This window comes from Microcaecilia unicolor, chromosome 3 (assembly GCF_901765095.1).
Source record: "Microcaecilia unicolor chromosome 3, aMicUni1.1, whole genome shotgun sequence".
NCBI classification, from domain to species: Eukaryota; Metazoa; Chordata; class Amphibia; order Gymnophiona; family Siphonopidae; genus Microcaecilia; species Microcaecilia unicolor.
In genome coordinates, this window is record NC_044033.1 from 183,823,716 (window position 1) to 183,843,931 (window position 20,216).

Sequence of the window (20,216 nt, forward strand, 5' to 3'; positions counted from 1 at the left end):
TGAAGAGACTATGCAGCATCTTGGACCTCGGAACCTCAAACCTTTTTCTCCTCCAAGAGAAGTTCAAAATGAATACCCTACCCACTATCCTCCCCAGCTTGACAAAAGGGGACTGGCTCTATTCAATGGATTTCAGGGATACTTATACATATATAGAAAAAATGTGGGCAGTATTTTCACTTTACAGAGCAACCATTATCAATACAAAGTCCTCTCATTGAGACTTTCATCAGCAGTCAATGTATTCAAATGTCTGGTAGTCATGACAATCCACTTACACAAACAAAGTTTCCTACTTTTTCCATTCCTTGATGATTTGCTTCTAAGAGCCTCATTGATAACCATTTATAATATATTCCACCCTTTCCTTCTACTGAGAGTGCAAATTACAGAATACCATAAAAATACTGAAAACAATAAAAAAAACCATACAATAAATAAAACATACAACAGATGGTATCTCCAGATTTTTAGTGGCATTATCTGAATAATGCTGCTGAAAATCTGGGTATGCACCTGTTAAATGGGACTTATCCAGCTGTTTCTGCCCAGCTAACCCCCTAAATATTGGCCCTCAGGTTTTTAAATAATGTTGAAAATTGATCGAATTGGTGGAGGGGTAGCATTATATGTTAAGAAGGGCCTTGAATCGAATAGACTAAAATTCTACAGGACACGAAACACAAGTTGGAATCCCTATGGATAGAAATTCCATGTGTAAAGGGGAAAAGGATAGTGATAGGAGTGTACTACCATCCACCTAGCCATGATGAACAGACAGATGTAGAAATGTTATCAGAAATTAGGAAGGCTAACAAACTGGGCAACACAATAATAATGGGTGATTTCAATTACCCTAATATTGACTGGGTAAATGTAACGTCAGGACACACTAGGGAGGTAAAATTCCATGATGAAATCAAGGACTGCTTTATGGAGCAGCTGATTCAGGAGCCATGAGGGGGAACAATTCTAGACCTAGTCCTTAGTAGAGCACATGATCTGGTACAGGAGGTAATGGTGCTGGGGCCACTTGATAACAGTGATCATAACATGATCAGATTTGATGTAAGCTCTGCAGTAAGTACACACAGGAAATCCAATACATTAGCATTTAACTTTCAAAAAGGAAGGAGGAGGAGTACAAGCTGCATCAGCTATGTGAGCGAGTCGTTGTGTGAGCTGCTAGCGGTATATTGTTTTCCCCGTACTTATGCTGCGACTGCTTCACAGTTGAAAACCCCTTACGTTTTGGGAAAGTGCGCTCTGCTGAGAGGTGCGAGGAAGAAGAATTGACTTTTCAGGGGCTGGAGACATCTTTGTCGCCCCCAATGTCCTTAGTGCCTCTGTGTCCGGCACTTGTGTCAGCATCAGGTCAACAGGCAGATCAACCTGATGATGGAGGTGCTGCGGGAAACTCTGCTGTGGAGGGTGTTACTGATAACGTTGTGCGGCCGAAGGGATTGGAAGTAACGCTTGAAAATATCTGGAAACTCTTGTAAAAATTAGACTCTGTGACTGGAAATACTTCTACTGAGTTTCTGGGGCAGAACATGGAGGACTTGACAAAGGCAGAGAACCAAATTAAAACTGGTTTCTCATCTCAAATTGATCAAATTCAAGGCAAAATAAGAACATTGCTTCAATTTAAAAGCTCTGTAGTGAAAGATAATATTGTGATGCATAGAAAATTGGAAAACATTGATAATTATAATTGTAGGATGAACTTAAGTTTCCTAAACTTCCCACAGTCCCCTGGAATATCACCTCTTGATTTATTTAAGCGTTATCTTACTACTGTTCTGAAATATTCCCCAGATTCTATTCCTCCAGTTAATAAAAATGTATTATGTGCCTATAACTCTACGGAAATCTCAGGGTGAATTGGAGGGTGAAGGTGTTCAGCTAGATGTGAATAATATTTCTGCCATTTTGGAAGAATCTTTATCAGAATCATCAGAAAGAGTTACGCTGTTGGTTTCTCTGGTTTTTGAGCAAGATTTACATGCATTTTTGAGATTATATTTTAGACATGCAACGGAACTATTTCATGGCAGCAGAACTATTTCATGGATCTACCCCGATGTGACTAACAACTACTCAAGAAAGGAGAAAACAATTTCTGGCTATGAGGAAAGAGACTAGAGATCTTGGTGCCACTTTTTTTTAACTGTTTTATCCATGTAAGTGCATGATTAAATTAGGAGGAACTAAGTACGTCTTCTTTGCTCCAGAACAATTATGGGGTTTTCTAGATATGAAGATCATCTGAGCATTAGCTTTTGGACTTTATTGTAGTTTTGAGGGGGGAAATCTGCTATTGGATAATTTATATCCTTTATTCTTCTTTTTGCTTTCTCCTGGTTTGGGTTCTCCTCCCCATTCTTGTAGTAGTCTAAGGAAGATTTGTTTCATTTTATATTACATTGCATGAAATATTTTCTGTTTTGTGTTTCTTAAACGAGATGTTATTCTTGTGATTGTATAATTGAACTTTATAAATAAATTATTTAAAACAAAAACTTTCAAAAAGGAGACTATGGAATCATGTGCAAATGAGCTAACAGTGAGCAGCTCATTTAAATGCGATTTCCTTCATGTATGCCTGTTCCTTTCCGAATCGCTAAGGGATTGGTAAGGGAAGGGCTTTTTTCATTCAGTTAGTGCATCAGTTAGTCCACTGTAGTGCCCCCTAGGGTGCCCGGTTTGTGTCCTGGCATGTCAGGGGGACCAGCGCACTATGAATGCTGGCTCCTCCCACGACCAAATGAGTTGGATTTGGTCATTTTTGAGATGGGCGTCCTCAGTTTCCATTATGGCCGAAAACCAGGGATGACCATTTCTAAGGTCGACCATCTCAACATTTAGGTTGACCATCTCTAAGGTCGACCTAAATGTTGAGATTTGGGCGTCCCCGACTGTATTATCAAAACGAAAGATGGATGCCCATCTTGTTTCAATAATACGGGTTTTGCCGCCCCTTCACGGGGACGTCCTGCGAGGACACCCTCAGGAAAACTTGGGCGCCCCGTTCATTTATGCCCCTCCACGTCGAGCTACAACTGTTGTACACCATCTTCAAATTTCAAGTTTTCAAGTTTTATTGTGAACCCACAACCCTAAGCACTCCTGTTTATTCTCTTCCTATTTCTGATAGCCTCAAAACCTTAGGTGTTACTATTGATAGTCATCTTACACTTGAGAGCCAAGTTAACTCCATTATAAAGAAGATGTTTCATTCTATGTGGAAACTTAAATGTATAAGACCTTACTTCCCGAGGGAAATATTCCGTAACTTGATACAATCAATGGTTTTGAGCCACGCAGATTACTGCAATGGATTATATGCGGGATGTAAAGTACAGCATTTGAAGAAACTCCAGACAGCCCAAAACACAGCTGCCAGGCTGATATTCGATAAAACACGATTCGATAGCGCTAAACCTCTCCGATTAAAACTGCACTGGCTCCCAATCAAGGAACACATTACCTTCAAAATCTGCTCTTTAGTCCACAAGATTGTCTACGGTGATGCCCCAGGATATATGATTGACTTGATAGATCTTCCGACCAGAAACAGAACCAGAGCGTCACGTACTTATTTGAACCTCCACTATCCAAGCTGCATTGGGCTCAGATACAAATCAACCTATGCATCCAATTTTTCTTACTTAAGTACACAAATGTGGAATGCACTACCAAAGAGTGTGAAAGCGATTCACGACCATCAAAACTTCAGGCGATCATTAAAGATCTATCTGTTTTGCAAGGCCTATCCTACTGGCCCTACTTAAATGCCTCAACTCTGCAATGCATCAATACCTTACATCACATTGGACATTATATATTCCTTTATTTCCTTGTCCCTTTTTGTACCTATTTACTCTCTAACCTTACCTAACCCTTATTTTAAATTGTATTTGTTTAACATCTACCAGACTTGGTGATCGCCTTTACGGTATTATGTAAGCCAAATTGAGCCTGCTAATGGGTGGGAAAATGTGGGATACAAATGTTACAAATAAATAAATATACTGCCCTAGGAGCAATCTTTCAGAGTGGTTTACAAAGAATTAAACATGTGGAGGCTCATTTTCAAAGCACATAGACTATGAGCACCATATAATTAACATATAATAAAAATACATATTACATTATAAAATACAAAGTCTTTAATTATTTAGATTGTAAGATCTTTTGAGCAGGGACTGTCTCTCTTTGTGTCAGGTGTTCAGTGCTGCATGTGTCTGGTAGCGCTTTACAAATGCTAATGCTAATAATAATAATATATCTTAATGAATAAATAAACATGCAGATAGTGATTTTCTAAAATTGCTCTTTGCACTCATATGCAGTCTAGATATGTATGTTATCATTTATGCATCTAATTGCTTCTAAAATTATCTCCTTAATCTAATTTCCCTTATTGTGTCCACTTATGAACATAAGCATTTCCTCTCCATATTCCTAACCCATTCCCCTTATGGCTGCTATCATCTCCTTGGACCTTTATACTTCATCTCCCATGGATCCTTTATGTACCCCTTATTTGCATTTCTAGCCTTTCTTTCTCGCTATCCTACCCTAGCTCTCTCCTGTTGGTATTATAAAAAATGAATACCTATTTTCAATTTTTTGGAAAACTGTTGTCATGTATATTTTTTATGTGCATGGGGGGCCTTATCATCCTTCACCCAAGGCTGTCACACAGCAGATGGTAGGCTACAAAGATAGACGTACAGTGGTTGAGATCCCCATGGGAGGTAGACTCCCCTAAAAATAGTTTCATATAGGGACTGTGCTGACCTCAAAGGCAAGTTTGAAGATACAAGGGGCTGAACATTTTCTATCCACTGAAACACCAATACTACCACAATGAAAATGAACCTCTGACAAATGCTACCTTCATTGTTTGGATGACCCACCAGGAAATTAACCATAATATCCTAACGCGAACATTCTGAATGTACAGAAGCACCAGGTGGCAATACAAATAAGGCAGTACCACCAACGCAGCCCAAGATAAATACTGTTTGATAGTTATATGCAAGCATGTTGAATAAATAAATACATAAATAATTACACAAATATTTCTTATAAAAAATGAAAACAGCTAGCTGGTTAAGGCCGGAGATTACCTACTGCCTCATCTACTAAACAACCATTGTCTTAACATAGCACAAAAATGGCCAACATATGGGCATGGATCCTCCATTACATGATAATACTATGGATAACCGAGCTGCAAGTTGCCAAACTTAATGAATGGAACAAAATACCTGTACTCATAACTGCTAGACGGCATTCACACTATCAGCTAGAAGAGCCAAACCACAAACCCCACAACAAACCAGAGAACAATATACTAACTAATAGCAAAAAGGTAAATATGAACAATCAAAATGAACATAAATTCAAAAAAGACACAAGGCAAAGACAATTGCAAACTATCAAACATATCAACATCAAAAATGATACATACGTTCCCATTCCGATAGGCTACATAAATACAATGTCAGCAGTCAATAAATCAACCATAATCAGAGACTGGATTGAAACAGAACATCTAGATTTTCTATTTATAACTGAAACATGGCTGCACTTCAAAGATGACCCAATCATACTTGACCTATGCCCACCATGCCAACCAAAAAGGAAGCGGGGTTGCATTAATATACAAATCCTTCTTCAAGGTGGATACTGTTGCTGAACATAGATCCTCTACAATTGAAATGCTGGCATACAAAATCACTGACACAACGCTAACTCGTCCATTATGTTCTCTATCCTCCAGGAAGGTGGTCTGACGTCCAAGCTGACTTCATAGATTTTGTATCACACATTTGTACAAACTTCTTTGATCTCTTCCTACTAGGAAATATTAATCTGCACCTAGAAAAGCATCATGACTCTAACACCAGAAATTTAACAACCTTCCTAGACCGATGGAATTCAAAACACTGCAAGCTACCTCATCTCACACAAAAGGTCATCTATTGGATATACTAGCCTACAGGTTCTCATCAAATAACAGCCATATATTAGAAATGTGGGAAGAAATGTTATGGTCATATCATAGCAAACTCACTTCAATGTGAAGAAAATGTAAAGAAAATGGTAAGAATAGGGAACCAAGGATATCACACAACTTCATAACTAGAGGAAAGGTGGACAATTGAAGCTTCTGGACAACAGTGCAGAATGAATAAACAGTCATATCACCCGATAGCATCAACTTTATGAGAAACTGGGATGAACTGAGCAAAACCACACTTAAGAAAATAGTACCACTTAAAACGAAGACAAGACATGAAAAACCACTCATGGCCATGGTTTACTGATGACTTACTAAAGATGAAAAAGCTTTGCAGGAAACTGAAAAGAAATTGGTCCAAAAACAAGAGAGACATAAACAAAACTATCTGACGGAAAGCACTAAGAATGTACAAGCACAAAATAATGAGAGCAAAAGCAGAATGCTATAACACGTATGTGAGCCCAGAACAGATTAACATGAAAAAAATATGTGAATTTATGAATAGTTTATCAAACATCCACAATTTATTAGCATCAAATGAAACACCACCAATGGCAGGCAAGCTCGTGCAATATTTTGAGCAAAAAATAATAAAAATAAGATTAACCCTACTGGCACCACAAACATCCCTCACAGATTTCTTACACGATGAGGGGCATAATTGAACGAAAACGCCTATCTCCATGGGCGTTTATCTCCGAGAACGGGTCCGTGAAGGGGCGGACCGAACCGTATTTTGGGAAAAAATAGACGCCCATGTTTTATTCAACAATGTGTGAGCTGGGCGTTTTTGTTTTTCAGCGATAATGGAAAATAAAAGCGCCCAGCTCAAAAACGAATAAATCCAAGACATTTATTCGTGGGAGGGGCCAGGATTCGTAGTGCACTGGTCCCCCTCACATGCCAGGACATCAACCGGGCACCCTAGGGGGAACTTTTACAAAACCAAAAAAACAGGTAAAAGAGCTCCCAGGTGCATAGCACCCTTCCCTTGTGTGTTGAGCCCCCTAAATCCCCCTCAAAACCCACTGCCCACAAGTCTACACCATTACTATAGCCCTAAGGGGTGAAGGGGGGCACCTACATGTGGGTACAGTGGGTTTGGGGGGGTTGGACGACTAATAAGCATTAAGCAGCACAATTGTAACAGGTAGGGGGGATGGGCCTGGGTCCACCTGCCTGAAGTCCACTGCACCCCCTAACAACTCCTCCAGTGACCTGCATACTGCTGCCAGGGAGCTGGGTATGACATTTGAGGGTGAAAATAAAAAGTTGTGAAACATCATTTTTTTGTGGTGGGAGGGGGTTAGTGACCACTGGGGGAGTCAGGGGAGGTCATCCCCGATTCCCTCCAGTGGTCATCTGGTCATTTAGGGCACTTTTTGGGGCCTTATTCGTGAAAAAACAGGGTCCAGGAAAAGTGTCCTAAATTCTAGCTAAAAACGCATACTTTTTTCCCATTATCGGTGAAATGCGCCCATCTTTGTTCGGCAGATAACCACGCCCCAGTTCCACCTTCGCCACACCTCTGACACGCCCCCATCAACTTTGTCCGCATCCGCGACGGAGTGCAGTTGAAAACGTCCAAAAATCGGCTTTCGATTATACCGCTTTATTCGTTTTTGTGAGATAAACGTCCATCTCCCGATTTAGGTCGGAACTTGGGCGTTTTTCTCGTTCGATTATAAGCAGGGATGTTTCTTTTCCATGTTTTAATTTTGTTTGATTTCTATTGATTACCTTACACGAATACGAAACCAATGATGATCACACCAAGGCAGACAGAATCTGGTCCTCCTTTAAAACACCTATAACCAGCTCAATCAAAAAACTATTGACAAAACATGCACATACTAACTGTCTACTAGATAACTGCCCTAACTAGGATGAAAAATCCACCAAATTGGTTCATTAAATGCTTCACTGAACACATAGAATACATGTTTTTGAATGGTCATTTCCCTTCGGACAAAGGCAACATCATACTCACTCCAATCCCTAAAAACACCACAAACAAGATCAATGGCCTCACAAACTATAGGGATGGGTAATCCACCTAGGTGGATGAACAACGAAATCCCATGGGAGTGAATACACAAAGAAAAAGTGAGCAGTGGGCCAATAACTCCAGAGACTGGGACAACTGAGTCGAACAAGTCAAACTTTATTACAGACTTCAATACCGTTATTGACCAAAATGATGGAGGGCCTAGTAGCATAACAACTAATAGAATAGTTGATAGACTTCTCAATCAGGTTTTAGACCACTATACAGCACAGAGAGAGTCATTACTATATTGATAACAAGATTCAGAAGACTAATATGCCAAGATCAGAAAATTCTACTGCTACATTTTGATATGTCCAGTGCTTTCAATGTCGTAGACCACTTAACACTAATGACCCTGCTAGACAACATGGGAATAAGCAGTGCGGTGGCAGCTTGGTTCAAAGGATTCTTGAGAACTAGATCATATCTAGTAAAGATGTCCAACCAGTTCTCAGCCTCTCGGATCCCTGAATACAGGGTGCCACAAGGCTCTCTAATATCACCTACACTATTTAATGTCATGATGGCACCACTCAGAAAGAAGCTGGAAAATATGGGATTCAGCCTATTTATATATGCTGATGATGTCACTATTTATGTACCTTTTATTTATTTAGATTTTGCTCACACCTTTTTCAGTAGTAGCTCAAGGTGAGTTACATTCAGGTACACTGGATATTTCTCTGTCCCAGGAGTGCTCACAATCTAAGTTTGTACCTGAGGCAATGGAGGGTTAAATGACTTACCCAAGATCACAAGGAGCAGCAGTGGGATTTGAACCGGCCACCTCTGGATTGCAAGACTGGTGCTCTAACCACTAGGCCACTCCTCTACTTTTAATAGCAATATAACAGAGATATTGGACAAGGTTAAAATAGGTCTCAAACTCATGGAAAATTGGGCCACAATTTTCAAACTGAACTTAAACAAAGATAAAACCAAATTCTTGGTTCTATCATGCTTGCATAATCCCACTTTTTACCGATACTTCACAATCAACCAAGCAATGTACCCAATCGAGCCACAACTAAAAATATTAGGAATTATTTTTGATAAATAACTGTCTCTTGAAAGTCAGGTTTCAGCAGTCATATCAAAGAGTTTCAAAACTCTATGGAAGCTGAGGAGAACCAGAGACTATTTTCCCAGGAAATCATTTTGTCTCACAGTACAATCTTTGATATTGCCCGAACTAGATTATTCCAATGCAGCATATGTAGGATGCAAAGAAAACATGATAAAATCATTGCAGACTGTTCAAAACACGGCAGCAAGACTAATACACAAAAAAATCAAAATACGAGAGTAACCCCACTGCTTGTAATGCTGCACTGGCTCCCAATTAAGGCTAGACTATGTTTTAAAACTAGCACTCTAATATTCTAAATACTGTTTGGAATGTCTCCAGATTACATGTTAGACTTGATTGACCTGTCGCCAAGAAATGCAAGTCCAGGAGCTAGAGGTTATCTAGTACTCCACCTACCCAACTGCAGAACACAAACTACAAATCCATCTATACGGCTGTTACCTGGGCTCCAAATGGTGGAATTCAATACCCAAGGCCATACGAAGTATTACAAACTATCTTCAGTTCAGAAAAGCCTTTAAAACATATCTCTTCAAGAAATTCTATGACTAACTACCTGTACCACAGATACATAATTTCCTAATGTTTCCTATGATCCACATTGCTTATAACTGCAACATAACAATGTAACTCCTCCAAAATTACTAACTGCAAGCCACATTGAACCGAAACCTGTTTTTGGATAATTGTGGGATGTAAGAAAGAAAGATTCACCTCTGTGTGTTCCCAAAAGATGTGCAAAAGGTGAGACAGCTGGGCCAGGGCTTACTGTGAGGTTTTGCAACCAGATTCTCTCATCCACCTAACCTTTCAGTCCTTTTCCGACTGTTAATTGGGCTAAGGAAGGCTTCCAGAATTCAGTTCTCCAAAGACAGGCTGGCCTTTTCTGTATGTGTCAGAGTTCACTTAGCATCAGGTGAGCATTCTTCAGGATAAATTTAGTAACCACTCTTAGGAGCAACTATAACTCAAGCCCTGCTTCCAGAATTCAGTTCTCCAAAGACAGGGTGGCCTTGTCTGAATGCGTCAGAGTTTAAGTACCATCAGGTGAGTGTTCTCCAGGATAAACTTAGTAACCACTCTTAGGCGCAACTATAACTCAAGCCCTGCATCTAAACCTTGAAAGCACACGTGGGACTTGGTAGCTATTAGTCACAGCATTCTGTTCATTGCGGCAGGCACAGGCTTCCATAGCCTGTTATCAACAATAGCCTTTACATCTTCACATCAATGAAGCCCTGTCCCTTCACAAACAAAGGCTACACAAGATTGTTGCAGCTTCAAAAACAGTGCTTTTATTCAGGATTACAAAGAGACAGTGTAGCACAACACACAAGCACAGGTTGCTGCAACTTCAGTTTACTTTGACAATACAAACAGCATAGATACTTTGCCTCCTCAGCAAGTCACTACAGGTCCTACAGATAACACAAGAAGATTACAAGTATTGCAAAATAATGCTGAGAAAAGCCAGAAGGAGCCTTTCTGGCCAGTAACCACTCAGGTGGTTTGAAGAGAGCAAAACCTTTGCCATGAGAGTACAACCACAGAAGGCTAGTGCCAACAGAGCTGCCTTGCCACATGGCAGGCCATATTTCAGTGGTGCTGCTCTGGCCTAAACTTGACACCACTCTATGCTTAAAGATATATGCTTCACTTTGTAAGAGAATGGAAAAGGGGATTCTGAGCTACCAGTTCCTCTATGCAATGGTGTCAAGCCAGCACTGAAGCAAGCAGGGCTAAAATATTTAAGGAAGTAGGTCAGGCACACATATGGCCAGATGCAGGTCCAGCAGCTGGTGGTATTAGGCAGCAAACATACTGTTCATACCTCTAGGTCAGAACTCCACCTAGGAATACTTTGCTGCTTTGATGGCCTAATCCATTAGACCCTGGACATGTCACATAAAGCCACACCAATAAGGTTAAGAAATACAAATGTCAGGCCTGATGGGTTATATATATATGTATAAACCCAAATAACCATTTCTTTTTATTTATGCATTTTGAACATACAATCAAGAAAAAACTCTTGGTAATGGGAATAACAATCTGCCAAGAAGATACAAAATATATTCCAAAAGAAACATGTCCAAAACCAAGCATAATTGTAATATGAAGCTACAATTGTGGTGGTGGGTGGGGCAGAGCCAAAGAAAATGCAAGGTAGATGTCAATGCACAAGAAATACAGTAAAGGAAAAGGGACAGTATGGGAAACCATAATCATACATGCAAATGTTCCACTACCATATCCAATGATAATACTATAACAGATAGACAGAGCTGAGAGAGAAGGGAAGGCAGGCTGAAGCACCGAGCCTGCTCACCTTTCACTGCTGCCGCCAGACCGCAAGGTAAGAACTTATAATTCTGGGCAGCATGCAGGAAGGTGAGGGGCAGGCGGAGGACTGGGAGAAGGCGGGCAGCGCAGGTCGGACTGCCACTCGGAGGAGAGAGGGAGAGATAGAGAGGGAGGGAGGCAGGGGGCCTGGAACTCAGAGGGGAGGGGAGGAGAGGAGAGGAGAGGGAGGGAGGGGGCATGGAACTCGGAGGAGAGGGGGGCCTGGAACTCAGAGGGAAGGAGAGGGGGCCTGGAACTCAGAGGGGAGGAGAGGGAGGGAGGGAGGGGGCATGGAACTCAGAGCCCATACGCCATAAGCGTTAATGAGCGCCGTGTCAAACTCAGAATGGCCGCGAGGCAGGAACTCACGCCACAACTGGCCGTTGACATCCAGACTCCTGCGCCACTCAAACTCCATCGTAACCAGCAGGGTGGCAGGAAGCGGGCAAGCACGGAACTCGCACCACAACTCACCTCATAACGATTCCCTTAAAAACATAATTGCCATTACATAATAACCTTGCTAGCGCCCGTTTCATTTGTGTGAGAAACGGGCCTTTTTTACTAGTAATACTATAACAGACACCAGATGAGGTTGAAACAAACTTATTGTCAAGAAAATTTTGCACACATGAGGGATAATAAAAAACATACTTAGAAGAGATCACATGTTGAGCTGAACAGGAGAGTATGTGTCTTTCACTCTGGTACATCCCTGCTGATCAGACCCCCTCCACCGCAATCACTGTTAAAAATCTCATCCAATTTAATGTGAATACCTCCTGGAGTACATGGACAAATTTTTAGCTAAGAATTCCATGGTTATGACAATAAAATCTGCAAAGAAAGATAAGGAAAAAAATCAGGCCTGCAAAGCTTAAGATGACAAACAGTCTGGGTGATCTGCAACAAGTAACTGCTGTAATTCGACAGCTCACCTTATCCATAGTACAAGCCTTGGACAGTCTCTTCGATGAAATATCAAATCAGCTAGAGTCTATCCAGCTCATAATTGAAAGTGATCGCCGGCCATTTCCCGACACAAATCGGGAGATGGCCGGCGATCTGGGAAAAGCAGCGAAATCGGTATAATCGAAAGCTGCTTTTTTTGACAGCATCGCCGCTTTCTCGTCACCTCGCCGGCGAAAGTTCACAGGGGCATGTCGGCGGCAAAGCGAAGGCGGGACATGGGTGGGTATGGGTGTGGCTACCAGATAGCCGGCTTTCGCCGATAATGGAAAAAAAATACGGCGTTAAGCAGTATTTCACCGGGTTTACTTGGTCCTTTTATTTTCATGACCAAGCCTCAAAAAGGTGCCCAAACTGACCACATGACCACCAGAAGGAAGCGGAGATGACCTCCCCGAACTCCCCCAGTGGTCACTAACCCCCTCCCACCAAAAAAACCCCCACTTTAAACACTTTTTTTTCCAGCCTGTATGCCAGCCTCAAATGCCATACCCACCTCCATGACAGCAGAATGTGTTCGGTCCTCCGACAGCCTTTTCCTGCTTGTGATGTGGCTCTGGGGTGAGTGTGACCCTTTTCTGTTATTTGCACTGCAGAGTCACATCAGCAATGCATTGTGGTGGGTGTAGGTATTGGTAGTTGGTAGGCTCTACTCCCCTGGTGCTTTCCCCCTACTTACTGGGTCAGAGTGTGCCCTGTTTTGTTTCCTGTTGTAGTCCATGTGGTAGTGGCCATTTTTGTAAGCCAGTTTTAGTTCCCTTTCCTGTGTTACCCACGTTAGAGAACTTAGTTATTACCTTGAATGGTGCTGAAAGAGGACATTGTACACCATTGTGCCAGCTCTGACCTACTGCTAATCTTAGTACCAGGGGACTCTTTGCCAGTGGGGCACAACCTCTGATCTGCAGTTAACTGTGAGTAAACGTGGTTATTTCAAGAAAGGACTTTTTCAGAGAGATTAGTCTTCAGGTGTGAACTGGTGTGCCAAAGTTATACAGCAGCAATAAGTCCTAGAGGTCCCTGGAGCAGTTTTAGTGGGTGCAGTACATTTGTGGGTAGTGGGTTTTGGGGGGGGGGCTCAGCTCCCAAAGTAAGGGAGCTATGCACGTGGGAGCTTTTCTGAAGTCCACCATAGTGACCCCTAGGTAGCCCGGTTGGTGTCCTGCCATGTCAGGGGGGCCAGTGCACTAAAAATGCTGGCTCCTCCCACGGCCAAATGCCTTGGATTTGGCCGGGGTTTGAGATGGCCAACATAACTTTCCATTATCGCTAAAAAACGAAGCCGGCCATCTCAAACCCCGGCCAAATCCAAGGCATTTGGCTGGCCAGAACCGTATTATCGAAACAAAAGATGGCCGGCCATTAGCATGCCCTAATGTTGCATTTACCCAGTCAATATCGGTGTAATTGAAATCACCCATTATTATTGTGTTGCCCAGTTTGTTAGCCTCCCTAATTTCCTTTAACATTTCTACATCTGTCTGTTCTTCCTGGCCAGGCAGACGGTAGTACACTCCTATCACTATCCTTTTCCCCTTTACACATGGAATTTCAATCCATAGGCATTCCAAGATGTGTTTTGTTTCCTGAAGACATTTCAATCTAATTGATTCAAGGCCTTCCTTAACATACAATGCTACCCCTCCACCAATTCGATCCACCCTGGTATGACAGTGTCCCACTGGTTATCCTCCTTCCACCAGGTCTCAGAGATGCCTATTATATCTAATTTTTCATTTAGTGCAATATATTCTAACTCTCCCATCTTATTTCTTAGGCTTCTGGCATTCGCATATAGACATTTCAAACTATGTTTGTTGTTCCTATTTATATCTTGCTCATTAGTCAGTGTTAATTTGCAATCTTTTGTCCAATTTTTACTTAAGGTCAACTGATCTTCTGTGGTCTCTTTTGCAACCTCACTATCGGGATACCCTATCTTCCCTGTTTTGGTGATATCTTTGAAAGATACCTTGTTCTGAACCATGCGTTTTTGAACAACTCTCGGCGATGCAAAGCCAATATAGCATTATAGAAACTTTGAAGGTGGTTTATTTAACTGAATAATTTGGACAAATAAGGACTTGCTTGCACTTTTGTTACTTCCATCTCACAACTGGGAACTTCTCTATTCTAATCTCAGGGTTAGTTTCGGGACTATCCTTCATTCACGATTGAGGGATCCTCGGGCCCCCTCTAGGTAATGCCCCTCTTTCCTGGTTGAGGGGCTCCCAGGTCCGTCCCATCAGAGCCTACCTCATTTGTGGCTTGTATGAAGTCTCTCTTGATTTTCATTTTTGTCCAGTGTGAAGTGAATGTGACAGGACAGAGGTTTTACCCACCCCTGTGCCTGCTACTTAACTAAGGATTGGAGCTGCAGCTTGGCCCTCAAGTAGAAGGGACAAGGATGAAGGAGCTCCATTTAGGAGCTGGACTTCTGGAAGAGATACTGTGTTAAAGATTATTTCTTTTGTGAAGAGTCTGTATGGAAGTGAATCCCTAGAAATGAAATCCTGTGTGTTTTATTCAAAAGGGAATAGGTTTGCCCCTAATACATAGGAGACCCTTTACCCCAAAAGACTGGTTACTGTAGAAAGGGATCATAGACACACAAAAAAGAAAGAGCGCGGAGCATTACAATGTTTATTCAATGCCGTACAACGTCGGAGCAGTAATTATTTTGCACATATTTTCAGTAACGAGAGTTGTCTGTCTCTGAGTGATTACTTGAAAGGAGCTCTGCGCCAGGGCCTTGAAGGGAAATGCTTTCACCCTGGAGAGAATCTGTGCCCTTGAATAAGAGTGTGTGTGATGGGAGTAAAGAGAGGAGAGAACTGAGAAGAAAGAAGTGTTTTGTGGGGGTCCTAGGGTGTGAATCAATCAATGAACCACCCTGAAACCCGGGCACCCCCTTTACACAATTATAGGCATAATTGTACACATACTGGTCGATATTGAAAACAATAAATGGCCGCTGACCGCTTAAATTGCTTGATCGGTGCAATCCGCTAATTTTAAGCGGCACTTAACCAGTTAATGCTACTGAAAATTAGTGGTTAGCACCTAAGTGAAAACCGACTATTTTAGGGATTTTCTAGGGGCGGAGTCAGCACTTAACCGGCCAGGGTAACCACATAAATGAGATCACATAAAACAGAGTCTATGCAGCAACCCATGGCTGGTTATGTTCTGAATATCGATTTAACCGACTGTACGTTAGCCGGCTCGCATCAACTGAATATTCAGTGCCGAAGCTGGACATGGCCCGGCACTGAATATCCAACAATAACACCAGTGGTGATAAGCAAAACCCTCACCGCTGCCAGCTGAATATTGTCTCCAAAAAGTTTATTTTCTGTTACTTAATATGAGTTTGCTATACAGTTTTCACTCACAGCTACACAAAATAATTTTATGTTTGTTCTGAAATGATGAGTGTTGTGGAAAAGGATCTAGGTTTCATAGTTGATGATATGTTGAAACTTTCCTGCTCAGTGTGCGGCGGCTAAGAAAGCAAATGGAATCCTAAGACTTATTAAAAAAGGAATGGAAAACAAAAATGAAAATGTTATAATGCTATAATGCTATTGTATTGCTCCATGGTGCAACCTCACCTTGAATACTGTGTGCAGTTCTGGACACCACATCTCAAAAAAGATATAGTGGAATTAGAAAAGGTACATATGATAAAGGAGATGGAACGACTTCCCTATGAGGAAAGCCTAAAGCGGCTAGGGCTTTTCAGCTTGGAAAACAGATGGCTGAGGGGAGATATGATAGAGGTATATAAAATAATGAATGGAGTGGAACAGGTAGATGCAAATTGCTTGTTTATTCTCTCTAATAATACTAGGACTAGGGGGCACATAATGAAGCTACTAAGTAGTAAGTTTAAAACAAATTGGAGAAAATATTTTTTCACTCAAGAAGTAATTAAACTCTGAAATTTGTTGCCAGAGAATGTGGTAAAAGCAGTTAGCTTAGCAGGGTTCAGAAAAGGTTTGGATAATTTCCTAAAAGAAAAGTCCATAAATCATTATTAAGCTGGACAGGGAAAATCCACTGCATACTTCTAGGATAAGCAGCATAAAATCTATTTTACTGTTTTGGGATCTTGCCAGGTACTTGTGACCTGAATTGGCCACTGTTGGAAACAGGAAACTGGGCTTGATGGACCTTTGGACTGTCCTAGTAGGGCAACACATATTCTTATGCTGAATGTGGAATTTCCAAATCACATATGTGTGTGTTGGGGGGATAGGCTGTGAGAGATGAATGGGGAGTAAGGGGCCTGAGACATTTGACTGCAGCAGTATTTTTCATTCACTAAAACACTTTCCTAAGAGCAGCATTTGAACATTCTGATATACAAACAATTATAGCAATATATATGGCATAATTTTCCATAATCTTGATTTTTTTTTCAGTGCAGAATTTTTAAATTTTAGGTGCAGAAGTTTGAAATATTAGTGCGTAATTCCCTGGGAGTAATTAGAGATAACAATGCAAAACAAGTCAAGGTGCAGAGAAAGACAGTTGTAAAAATGGCACTTACGATAGGAAGTGATCTGGGTGAGTACACCCACTTTGTGGTCGCTCCCTGATGCAGGGAAATGCCTGGACCAGCATATTGCATTTCCCAAATTGTCTGGTAAGCAGAGAAAGTCATATAGTTCACTGCATTAATTTTCGTGCATTGGGAGCGATTGCATAATGGATCAGTTAACTCAAGACTTTGTTCATGTAGGTGCACTTTTACTAAGCTGCGGTAAGTGCGGTAAAAAGTGGCCTTAGCGTGTCCTTACATAAGTTTTTACCACGTGCTAATGCCGTAAAAATGGCCTTTTTGAATTGTTTGTATTACCCATGTGCTATGATTGCCATTAGCATGCGACCATTAAAGAAAATTACCACATGAGCATGTACCACCACCCATTTTGTAGGTGGTAAGGGCTCACACAGTCTCCACGTAAACCAGTTAGCATGCACTAATGTAACTGCACTGTTTAGCACAGAAATGTTCACTGTCTGCTCCCAGACACGCCCCTCCCCCCCAAAATATTTTTAGTGCATACAATTACTGCAGGACACCTGAGCCCATCCCATGGTGCACCATTTTGAACTGTGTCGGGCATGTTCTAGCGCCTAACGCAGCTTAGTAAAAGTGCCGCTTATCCAGGCAATGTTGATATGCACTAGAAACTTCTTGTGTAATGTTGTAGTTTTTCATAGCAGTTGAACTAATGTTGCTCTTGCTTTCTCTTTTCTTACTTGGTTCAGCTCCTGACATACTGAGGTCAATTTTCAAAGCTCACTTGTGCATTTGAAAATAGCAGATGTTGATTGCATAACTGGTTTGTACTCAAAATCCTGGGGTTTATACAGATAATATACAGTATATCCTTATTGTGGCTGCTCTATGGAAAACACTGTCCATATACGTTCAGCTCTGTATATCCTTATACATTTATTTTCAGCAATGGTGAATATCTCATTAAAAATCACAAAGCTATATGGATAACTTATCTGTAATGCAGATTTGCTGTGGCTTGCTCCTCTCTGTTTCCAGGAACTCAGATATTTTGGTTACCAACCTTTGGCTACATGGGATATGTTTTTAATGTATTTTTCCCATATAACAGTTAGACTAGTGTATATGATTTTATATTATTATTTTTTTTTTATTTCTATCCTTCACTTGACTATTTTTGTATTTTCAGTTTTAGGTAACTTTTTTTTTTTTTACAAAGTAAAACAATAAGAATAACAACAATAACAACAACAAAAGAAAGATGGATAGGCCTTAACTATCTGTCTATAACCCTGTTTCAAAAAACACTGGGATTAGTAAGGATGGTGTACTGTGCTTTATAGCACATGGAGGGGCATAATCGACCAGAAACGCCTATCTCCATGGGCGTTAATCTCCGAGAACGGGTCCGTGAAGGGGCGGAGTGAACCGTATTTTTAAAAAAAAATAGACGCCCATGCTTTATTCGCCAAGGTGTGAGCTGGGCGTTTTTGCTTTTCACCGATAATGGAAAATGAAATCGCCCAGCTCAAAAACGAATAAATGCAAGGCATTTGTTCGTGGGAGGGGCCAGGATTCATAGTGCACTGGTCCCCCTCACATGCCAGGACACCAACCGGGCACCCTAGGGGGCACTTTTACAAAAACAAAAAAAAAGGTAAAAGAGCTCCCAGGTGCATAGCACCCTTCCCTTGGGTGTTGAGCCCCCCAAATCCCCCTCAAAACCCACTGCCCACAAGTCTACACCAGTACTATAGCCCTAAGCGGTGAAGGGGGGCACCTACATGTGGGTACAGGGGGTTTGGGGGGGTTGGACGACTAGTAGCATTAAGCAGCACAATTGTAACAGGTAGGGGGGGGATGGGCCTGGGTCCACCTGCCTGACGTCCACTGCACCCCCTAACAACTGTTCCAGGGACCTGCATACTGCTGCTTGGGAGGAGGGTATGACATTTGAGGGTGAAAGTAAAAAGTTGTGAAACATCATTTGTTGTGGTGGGAGGGGGTTAGTGACCACTGGGGGAGTCAGGGGAGGTCATCCCCGACTCCCTCTGGGGGTCATCTGGTCATTTAGGGCACTTTTTGGGGCCTTATTCGTCAAAAAACAGAGTCCAGGAAAAGTGCCCTAAATTCTAGCTACAAACGCATCCATTATCGGCGAAGGGCGCCCATCTCTGTTCGGGTGATAACCACGCCCCAGTTCCGCCTTCACCACGCCTCCGACACTCCCCCGTCAACTTTGTCCGCATCCGCGACGGAGTGCAGTTGAAAGCGTCCAAAGTTCGGCTTTCGATTATGCCGCTTTATTTGTTTTTGTGAGAAGAACGCCCATCTCCCGATTTAGGTCGGAACTTGGGCGTTATTCTCGTTCGATTATAAGCTGGATAGCCTCTTTGGTATCCCAGTCTGAATGCAGAGTGCATTGAGAGTCAGCTGAAACCCACATGTCCCACATGGCACTGTCCAAAACAAACACAGGAGACAGAGGCCTTAAGATGAAGACACTGGGAAAAATACCCCAGCTGTATACACTGAGGCACATTAGGTGACAAAGGAATCTGCTTAGAGACATACACCCACTTCTGGACAGAGCTGAGATGAGACATGTCCATAGAGACACCCTGCCCCAGAGATATCTGGAGACACTCAGAAGACCAAGAAATGGTTTGTTTGAAAGATCACATTCCCTCCACTGTATACTCCCCAAGGAGTGCACTTCATGTATTTGTTTTGTTATATTTCATCTACAGTTTTTAGATTATTTTCCAAAGGGAGGCTTATACTGCAGCAGGCATCCAGTTTTTCGGAGGAAGATTTTAGAGCAGGAGTGCAGGAGATGACCTCAAAAGCAGAAGTCTCCCACTTAATGCAGGAGACTTGGCAGGCCCGATGGCTGTTGGTGTGTGTGTCTGTCACCCAGGAATAACTTTCCCATTGGTTGTCCTAGCCACATCAATTTTTTAGGGCATTCTTGGGGGACACAAGGATTCTGACAGAGGTATATTATTCAACCCATGTATTCCACAAATAGGTGTACACAATTGCCTTCAAACATACGGTTTGGGGGTTTTATGTATTTTGCATGCAAGTCACAAAACGTTTTCTAGCATGTTAGAGGTTCTCAAGGATCATGACAGAATAGGGTTTGCCGATCCACACATTACACAAATACATGTATTCAGTGAAGCCACCGATT

The 20,216-nt window shown here is 41.8% G+C and overlaps 1 protein-coding gene across 1 annotated transcript in view; it reads right to left on the minus strand.

Moving 5' to 3' along the window:
- The window catches only part of GDF11 (growth differentiation factor 11), a 177,359-nt gene that overhangs the window by 85,422 nt on the left and 71,721 nt on the right, over nt 1-20,216 (minus strand). The window lies entirely within an intron of this gene.